This window comes from Oryctolagus cuniculus, chromosome 3 (assembly GCF_964237555.1).
Source record: "Oryctolagus cuniculus chromosome 3, mOryCun1.1, whole genome shotgun sequence".
Taxonomy (NCBI): Eukaryota; Metazoa; Chordata; class Mammalia; order Lagomorpha; family Leporidae; genus Oryctolagus; species Oryctolagus cuniculus.
This window is the reverse complement of record NC_091434.1, coordinates 50,871,803-50,881,025: the sequence shown is the minus strand read 5'-3', so window position 1 is coordinate 50,881,025 and position 9,223 is coordinate 50,871,803. Positions and strand designations below refer to the sequence as shown.

The 9,223-nt window shown below is 37.5% G+C and overlaps 1 pseudogene; it reads right to left on the bottom strand.

The window, feature by feature from the left end:
• Positions 1-330: 330 nt before the first annotated feature.
• Positions 331-856, bottom strand: LOC100356037 (large ribosomal subunit protein uL1 pseudogene; annotated as a pseudogene).
• Between the last annotated feature and the right edge of the window lie 8,367 nt (positions 857-9,223).

Here is a 9,223-nt window from a genome sequence, read left to right as displayed (position 1 = left end):
AGGAAGAGTGACATGAGGGAGAGATAGAGATAGTAGATAGATAGATAAATAGATGAATATCTTGCACCTACTGGTTCACTCCCCAAATATATGCAATAGCCAGGCCTGAGCAAGGCTGAAGTTGGAGCCAGAAACTCCATCTTGGTCTTTTACATAAGTTGCAAGGGCCCAAGTATTTGGGCTATCAGAGCAGTGAACAGCAAACTGGATTGGAAATGGACTAGCAAAGATTCAATCTGATATTCCAATATCGGATGCAGGTACCCATCAAAAGGCAGCTTAAATCATTGCACCACAATGTCCGCCACTATTACCTGCATTAAGGTTCATTCACTGGGGCTTGCCCATTGTGCTCTTGATGCACAAAGGCTGGATATTCTGCCAGTTCTTCTTGAGCAATGACACCAGCAAGCTGACAGCCAGGTGGATGTAGTCAGCAAGCTCATCATCTGTCATCTTCAGTCACAGCCAGACATGATGCCTTCTTCATCAGGAATTTGATTGTAGACTTCATCAACTTTGACAACCATATTTTTATTGTATTTAATTAGGGAAGGAAACTGCTAGCCTTATTTGGCCCTGGGCCCAGGATTTCTGTAATCTGCTTGAATAAAGACTCTGAACCTAAAAAGCCATCATACTTCTTGGCTGGCTACTTGCTCCTGTTGGATTTCTTCAGCACTATGTGAGGGATATCTGCAGATGTGGCCTCATTACAACACTGCTTGTTCCCCAGGACATATATAAGGATCTTGAGGTGGAGAACGGACTTTAGAAGCCTGTCAGTGCCCAATAAGTGATTGTCCTTCTGCAGACCATGGTTCTTCAAACTTATGTGCAGCTCTACTGTTTCCAAATATTAATGGATCCAAAGAGAGATCTAGACTCCAATACAATAATAATGGGGGGCTTCAACTCCCCACTTTCATCGGTGGACAAATCATCTAGACAGAAAATGAACAAAGAAACAACAGAGCTAATCTACACTATGGACCAAATGGACCTAATTGATATGTACAGAACAATTGCAGAATACACATTCTTTTCATCACTATATGGACCTTTATCTATTATACACCATATATTAGGCCATAAAGCAAGTCTCAGCAAATTCAAAAAAACTGAATTCATAACATGTATCTTTTCTGTCCACAGTGGAATGAAGCTGGAAATTAACAACTTAATAAACTCTAGAAAATATGAAAACACATGGAGTCTGAACACCACACTCCTGAATGAGCAGTGTGTCATAGAAAAATCAAAAGGAAAATAAAAAATTAATGGAAATGAATGAAGATGACAATATAACATATCAAAATGTGACACAGCAAAAGCAGTGTTAAAAGGGAAGTTTATAGCAATTGGTGCCTACTTTGAGAAATTGGAAATGCATCCAATAAATTATCTATCAATGCATGTCAAGGATCTAGAAAAATGAAAACAGAGCAAACCCAAATTTAGTAGGAGGAAATAAATAATTAAAATTATAGGGGCTGGCGCTGTGGTCTGGTAGGTAGGACTGCCACCTGCAATGCTGGCATCCCATATGGGTGCTGGTTCATGTCCCAAATACTTCACTTCTGACATAACCCTCTACTATACCTTGGGAAAACAGTAAAGTATGGCCCAAATCCTTGGGACCCTGCACCTGTGTGGGTGAGCCGGAGGAGGCTCCTGGCTCCTGGCTTTGGATCCGCTCAGTTCTGGCCATTGCTGCCATTTGGGGAATGAACCAGCAAATGGAAGACCTCTCTCTCTTTCTGTGCCTCTGTCTCTCTGAAACTCTGCCTTTCAAATAAATAAATACATATTTAAAAATTATAGAAAAATAAAACAAAGATACAAAATATCAGTGAAGTAAAGAGCTGGGCTTTTGAAAAAATAAACAAAATTGATACACCATTAGCCCAACTAAACAAAACAGAGAGAGAAGATCCAAATCAATACAATAAGAAATGGAAAAGGAGATATAACAACAGATACCACAGAAATAAAAAGAATCATCAGGAATTACTACAGATTCATGCCAACAAATTGCAAAAATCTAGAAGTAATGCATAGATTTCTGGACACATACAATCTACCTAAATTGAGTCACAAAGTGATGGAAAACATAAATAGATCAATAACCAAGACAGAGATTTAATCAGTAATAAAGACCCTCCCAACAAAGAACAGCCCAGAGCTGGGTGGCTTCACTGCTGAATTCTACAAAACTTTTGAAGAAGAACTAATTCCAATTCTTCTCAAACTATTCAAAATAATTGAAATGGAGGGAATCCTCCCAAACTCCTTCTATGAGACTAGCATCACCTTAATTTCCAAAACAGAAAAAGATACAACAAAGGAAGAAAACCATAAACCAATATCACTGGTGAACATAGATGCAAAAATCTTTAACAAAATACTAGCTAATGAAATCTAACACCGCATTAGAAAGATCGTTCACCCAAACCAAGTGGAATTTATCCCTGATATGCAAGGATGGTTCAACATGCACAAATCAATAAATATGATACATCACATAAACAGATTAAAGACTAAAAACCATATGATTATCTCAATAGATGCAGAGAAAGCATTTGAGAATATACAACATTCTTTCATGATAAAAACCTTAAGCAAATTAGGAACATTCTTCAACACAATCAAGGCAATATATAACAAACCCACAGTATCAAATTGAGTAATGAAAAGTTGATCCTAAACCAGATAAGGATGCCCATTTTTCACCATTGCTGTTCAATATAGACCTGGAAGTTTTAGCCGGAGCCATTAGACAAGAAAAATAAATCAAAGGGATACAAATGTGAAAGGAGAAAGTCTAATTATCCCTGTTTGCAGATTAAATGATCCTATACATAGGGAAACCAAAAGGCTCTTCTAGGAGACTATTGGAACTCCTAAAAGAGTTTAGTAAAGTTGCAGGTTATAAAATCAACACAGAAATATCAATAGCCTTTGTATATACAAATAATGTCATGGCTAAGAAAGAACTTAGAAGATCAAATCCACAATAACTACAAAAAAGATAAATACATTGGAATAAATGTAACCAATGATATGAAAGATCTCTACAATGATAATTACAAAACATTAAGGAAAGAAAAAGAAGACACACGAAAATGTAAAAAATCTTCCATGTTTGAAGATTGGAATAATATAAAAATGTCTATGATACCCAAGGCAATTTACAGATTCAATACAATCCTAATCAAAATACCAATGACATTCTTCTCACATCAAGAAAAAACAATGCTAAAATTCATATGGAAATACAAAAGACCCCAAATACCAAAACAATATTAAACAACAAAAACAAAGCTGGAGGCACCACAATACTAGATTTCAAGACATACTACAGGGAAGTTATAATCAAAACAACCTGGTATTGGCACAAAAAATAGACATATGAATCAATGAAACACAATAGAAACACCAGAAATTAATCTGTGCATCTACATCCAACTAATCTTTGACAAATGAGCTAACTTCAATCACTGGAGATAGGAGAGTCTCATCATCAAATGGTGCTGGGAAAATTGGATCTATACATTCAGAAATATGAAACACAACCTCTACCTTACACCTTACACAAAAATCATCACAAATGGGATCAAGGATCTAAATCTACCACCTGGTGTCATCAAATTACTAGAGGAGAACTTCAGGGAAGCTCTGAAAGACTTAATATTGGCAAAGACTTTTTGGAAAAGATCCCAGAAGCACAGGCAGTAAAGGCAAAAATAAACAAATGGGATTACATCAAGCTAAGAAACTTCTGCACAGGAAGGGGAACACTCAATAGAGTGAAGAGGCAACCAAAAGAAAGGGAGAAAATATTTGCCAACTACACAATTGATAAAGGATTAATATCCAGGATCTATAAAGAGCTCAAGAAACTCAACAACAACAAAACAATCCAGTTAAGAAATGGGCAAAGGATATGAACAGGCATTTTTCAAAGGATACAACAAACACATGGAAAAATACTCAAGATCACTAGACATCATGGAAATGCAAATTAAAAACCAAAATGAGGTTTTACTCCAGCCCAGTTAGAATGGGTATCATCCAAAAATCAAAAAAATAATAAATGCTGGCAGAGATCTGGGGGAAAATCTATCCTAATCTGCTGTTGGTGGGAATGTAAACTTGTATAACCACTATGGAAGACAGTATGGAGATTTCTCAGAAATCTGAAAATAGAGCTACCGTATGACCCAACCATCCCACTTCTGGGACTTTACCCAAAGATAATGAAATCAGTATATGAAAGAGTTATCTGTACCCCCATGCCCATCTTTACAGCAGCTCAATTCACAATAAGTAAGATATGGATTCAACAAAGATATCCATCAATTGATCACTGGATAAACAAAATGTGGTGTGTGTTTATACACACACACACACACACACACACACACTATGGAATACTACTCAGCCATAAAAAAGAATGAAATACTGTCTTTTGAAAGAAAATGAGTGCAACTGCAAACAATTATGCTTGGTGAAATAAGCCAAAAGACAAATATATATTTTCCTAATTTGTGGTAATTAATATAGAAAGCACAGAAATGTATAACATATATGAGTGAAATTGGTTTTTGCTACTTACTACTTGTTGAATACCTTATTTGGTGGAGGATTAACCTTGTGATTATAAAACAAACTGAAAGTATGTCATTGTAAAAAATGAAAGAATAAATATAGCAAGGAGGAGGTAGGGTGGGGGCATGGGCAGGAGGGAGGATAGTGTGGGAATGTCATAATGCTGTTCTGTCTGTATATATGAAATACATGAAATTTGTTCACCTTATATAAATAAAAAATTTAAAATTAAAAGAAAAAAACTACCAAAGAATGTTAAATTAGTGGAATAGAGGAGTTCTTGAGTGTGCTGTTATGTTTCCCTAAAAATGAATAATGGTTTCCTTTAACTTGAAGAGGAAGTGACACTTTTGAAGTATATAAATTACATAAACAAATGATTTAAAAAATGTTATATGAAGAAAATCTTCACCTTGTGAGGTCTGATGCAACAGAATCCTAGAGTCCAGCCTATGGCTATGCAGGCACACAGGCTAGAGGGCACTGTAATTCAATCCTAAACTGTTGGCCCTGTGGCCGGAATTTGTGACTCCAAGTAACTAGAAGAGTTTTTGCACCAATATAAGGCTGTGTATGAATAGTTTATTAAAGGAAACTTCACATGCGAAAGCAGCTTTTCTGTTAGAAAAGCAAGAAGAAATTACTAAATTTTCATAGGCAGGTAAAGAGAACAATGTCTTTTGAAAGAAAATTCAGACCACTGAATTAGATATCATCCAGGCCCAAGGTTATCAGCAGGGAACAATAGAAGTGTTGCCTGTGGCATTTTGGCAAAGTGAACTACTAACAATGGACTCCAATCAATTAACAGATAAGAAAATGAGTCTAAGGGCTGGAAAAATTTTTCAAGTTTGAACCTAGGTCTCAGAAACTGAAGCATTGGAAAATGATGCTTTCTATGTTAGTCTTACAGCTTTTCTAAGTCATTGCTCAGTCAAGTTCTTCCCTCAAAGCTTATCCAGAATTATTTTATCATGCTTAACCCAGCAAACCCATAAACACATTTCCTTACCCCATTCCTCAAAGTCATTTTTATATGCAGTAGAAATTCTGTTTATTCATGTATATTGGGTTCATTTTTATCGTTCTTTGCCTCTCCGTTGTGCATGTATATATATGAGTATATGTTGCTTTTAGTTTCTGACTGAAAAGCAGTAGATTGGGTGTTAAGCTAACTGTTTCAAAGGGAAAACTGTGTTCCTATTTCAGATGAGAGAATAGTGATTGGGCTTCCAATCCAGGCCACCAAAATTAATCTACTGTTAACCTGAATCATGATGACCTTTTCCAACAATATATGTACTTCATTGAATAAGCATTCAGTAGACAAGCTTTGACTGGTTCTGATATGAGGTACTAGCAGCAAAAATGTATTTTAACTTCAATAGGAAATACATCCACTAACTGTAGAATCACAAAGGATTGTTGGTCCTCTGTCTCAACATTCACTCTGTGTATCTGAAGTAGGCCTCACCTTCAAGTATACTCTTCTACACAAAACAAGGTAAAGCTCTTGCCACAGTATTCTCCTGGTAGAAATAAAACAAGGAGAACAGAATCATAAGTTGCAGAAAGTAATACAATTTTGCCCATGATGAGGAGTATGGTCAGTTCCTGCATCCCTGTGATGCAGGTGTGATTGGTTCTGAATCATGTGTAAATGATTCTATGAAGATTTCCTAAAAGCAACAATTAAGAATCTGCTGTTTTACCGGTTTGCATCACCCTCATAGACAAGAGTAGACCTGAACAATATGAAAAACCCCAGAAGCAACTGACATTCCTAACCCCCTACCATTGTCTCTCAACTTGATTGAAAGGTCACCAGCAATAAAGCAAACAAGTGTGGGTAGATCTGTTTAAATCCACCATTGTTAATGGGAAAGCAAATCTCAGTGTCTGGTCCACTGTCCAAAAGTCAGCAACATCCTATTTGTAAGGAAAGGCAAAATAAGAGAACTTCAAGAAGTCTATGATAAAAAGCGATTAAAATCTGTCTCTCTTACTAACTCTGCCTGTCAAAAAAAAAAAGCAATTACAAGCTTATTTTGATGCACAAAAATTGAAAAATGTGATTTTTTTCATAATACTCATGTTTCATGGACTTTTTGAAGACCACTCATATGCATGGATTTCAATTTTTTGAATCAAAACAAACTTATCAGGGTGAGCATTGTACAATAGGATAAGCTACAATTTGGAATGCCTGCATCCCATAGAAGAGTGCTGATTTGTATCCAGTTACTCTGCTTCCAATCCATCCTCTTGCTAATGCATATAGGAGGCAGTTGATGATCGCTCAAGTGCTTGGGCTCCAGCCCACCCCACTTTGAATACCTAAATTGAGTTCTGGGCTCCTGGCTTCAGCCTACTCCTGTCCTGGCTGTTATGGGCATTTGGGGAATGATACAAAAGGTGAAAGACATCTCTCTCTCCCTTTGTCCCCACCCTCTCTCTTTGTTGTTCTGCCTTTCAAGTAGATACAAATAAATAAGCATTTTGAGAAAACAATTTACCTTTTAATTCCATTGTCCATAAATTTTTGAACTCTTCCCCATAGTATTTTATTGTGTGGAAAAAGGCTCATTAACACAATTGTTTTTTTCTGAAATGTTGCTATGTCTATTAAGGAGTCAATATAATGATGCAGAAAGACCAATATTTTCATATGGAGGCGAAGTTATATGTGCTGATAGTGTTTTCACTTGTAGATAAGTTTTGCCAAACCATATGGTACAACATGGAGATAGGGAAATAAGGACAATGGATTATGAAATAAATAGCAAGTGCTTCCTGGCGGCTCATTTAAAGAAGGTTAAATGCAAGTACTTGTTCCTCTAACAAGAGTCAGTCCAAGAGCCAAAGTCTGCACCTGGTATGTAAGGGAAGCCACAAGGTCTTTCTTGTTGCTTGCCTGCCAGAATAGCCACAATCCCCAAGAAACATCAGCAAGATTATGTGGGTGGATTAATTCATCATTAGCTGTGGTCATCAAAGAGAGGAAATGTCCCTAGAAAATGAATTAGCCCTGTTGAGATTAATGTGTGGTGATGGAAGGTGAGTGCTATAGAAAGGGGAAGAGTATGCAGACAAACTTAAAGGAAATTTTCTTCACTGAATTCAGGACACATTGTGTCATCAAATGAAATTAACAAATACACATTTGGAGAAGTACCAAGCTTGAGATCTTTGCTGGAAAACTCAAGATGAAAAAGAGGCAAAGATCTTTGAAGGTAGTTTTTTCATCATAGAAGCATTTAAGAATGCCTGCACTAAAGAATTATCCAGGGGCTGGCACTGTGATGTAATTTCCAGGTTTACGTAAAACAAAAGGTTTTATAATTTCTTAAACTTTTCTGCATTATTCTGTGTCTCTTTCTGCCAAAAAGACTTTACATTACCATTGAATAAAATCATTTCTATTCTTACTATCCAGTATCTCATGTTAAGACACACATTATTCCCATCTCTCTCAGGAATGCAACAGGAAGCTTCCAAACCAACCATGTGATTTCACTCATGGCAAGAATTCATTTCTGAACATCTAAAAATGGATCCAAAGATATCTGTATCAATTGTAGAGTTCTTTTTAAAAAATAGTTCAACTATGTCTAACCCAGTTCAAGATATGGTTCTAGTATTTGGCCATTTTCCAATTAAAGGTAAATTATAAAAGCAATAAAACAATTGTTTGACTTTTTAGTAATTCAACAGTAATCAAAAGACTTCTATCTTGATATTTTCACCATTTGATGCACACATACCACAGATTATACATGGTGGCTTCTCTCTCTCTCTCTCTTTTTTTTTTTTTTTTTTTTTTTAAAGGCATAGTGGCTGGCACCGTGGCTCACTAGGTTAATCCTCCGCCTTGCGGCGCCGGCACACCGGGTTCTAGTCCCAGTCGGGGTGCCGGATTCTGTCCCGGTTGCCCCTCTTCCAGGCCAGCTCTCTGCTGTGGCCAGGGAGTGCAGTGGAGGATGGCCCAAGTGCTTGGGCCCTGCACCCCATGGGAGACCAGGATAAGTACCTGGCTCCTGCCTTCAGATCAGCGCAGTGCGCCGGCCGCAGCACGCCAGCCGCAGCGGCCATTGGAGGGTGAACCAACGGCAAAGGAAGACCTTTCTCTCTGTCTCTCTCTCTCCCTGTCCACTCTGCCTGTCAAAAAGAAGAAGAAGAAGAAGAAAGGCATAGTTACAGAAAGAGAGAGAGAGGGAGAAACCTTTCATCTGCCGGTTTACTCCGCAAATGGTTGCAATGACTGGGGTTGTGCCAGGCCTAAACCGGGACCCAGGAGCTTCTTCTGGGTCTGCCACACAGGTGCAGGGGCCCAAGCACTTGGGTCACCTTCCACTGTTTTGTCAGGTGCCTTAACTGGATGGGAAGTGGAGCAGCTGGAACTCAAACTAGCACCCATATAGGATGCTGGTGTCACAGGTTGCTGCATAACCCATTATGCCCCAATTGGCCCCAATCGTGGCTTTTTAAAATAAACATTCATCAGTGTAAATTCTCTTTACAATTGTCTACCACTCAAATAATGAAATCTATATTCAGAAGTACTATTAAAGGGCATGATTTCTCTAAACCACTTTCAAGAAAGATTTTTATG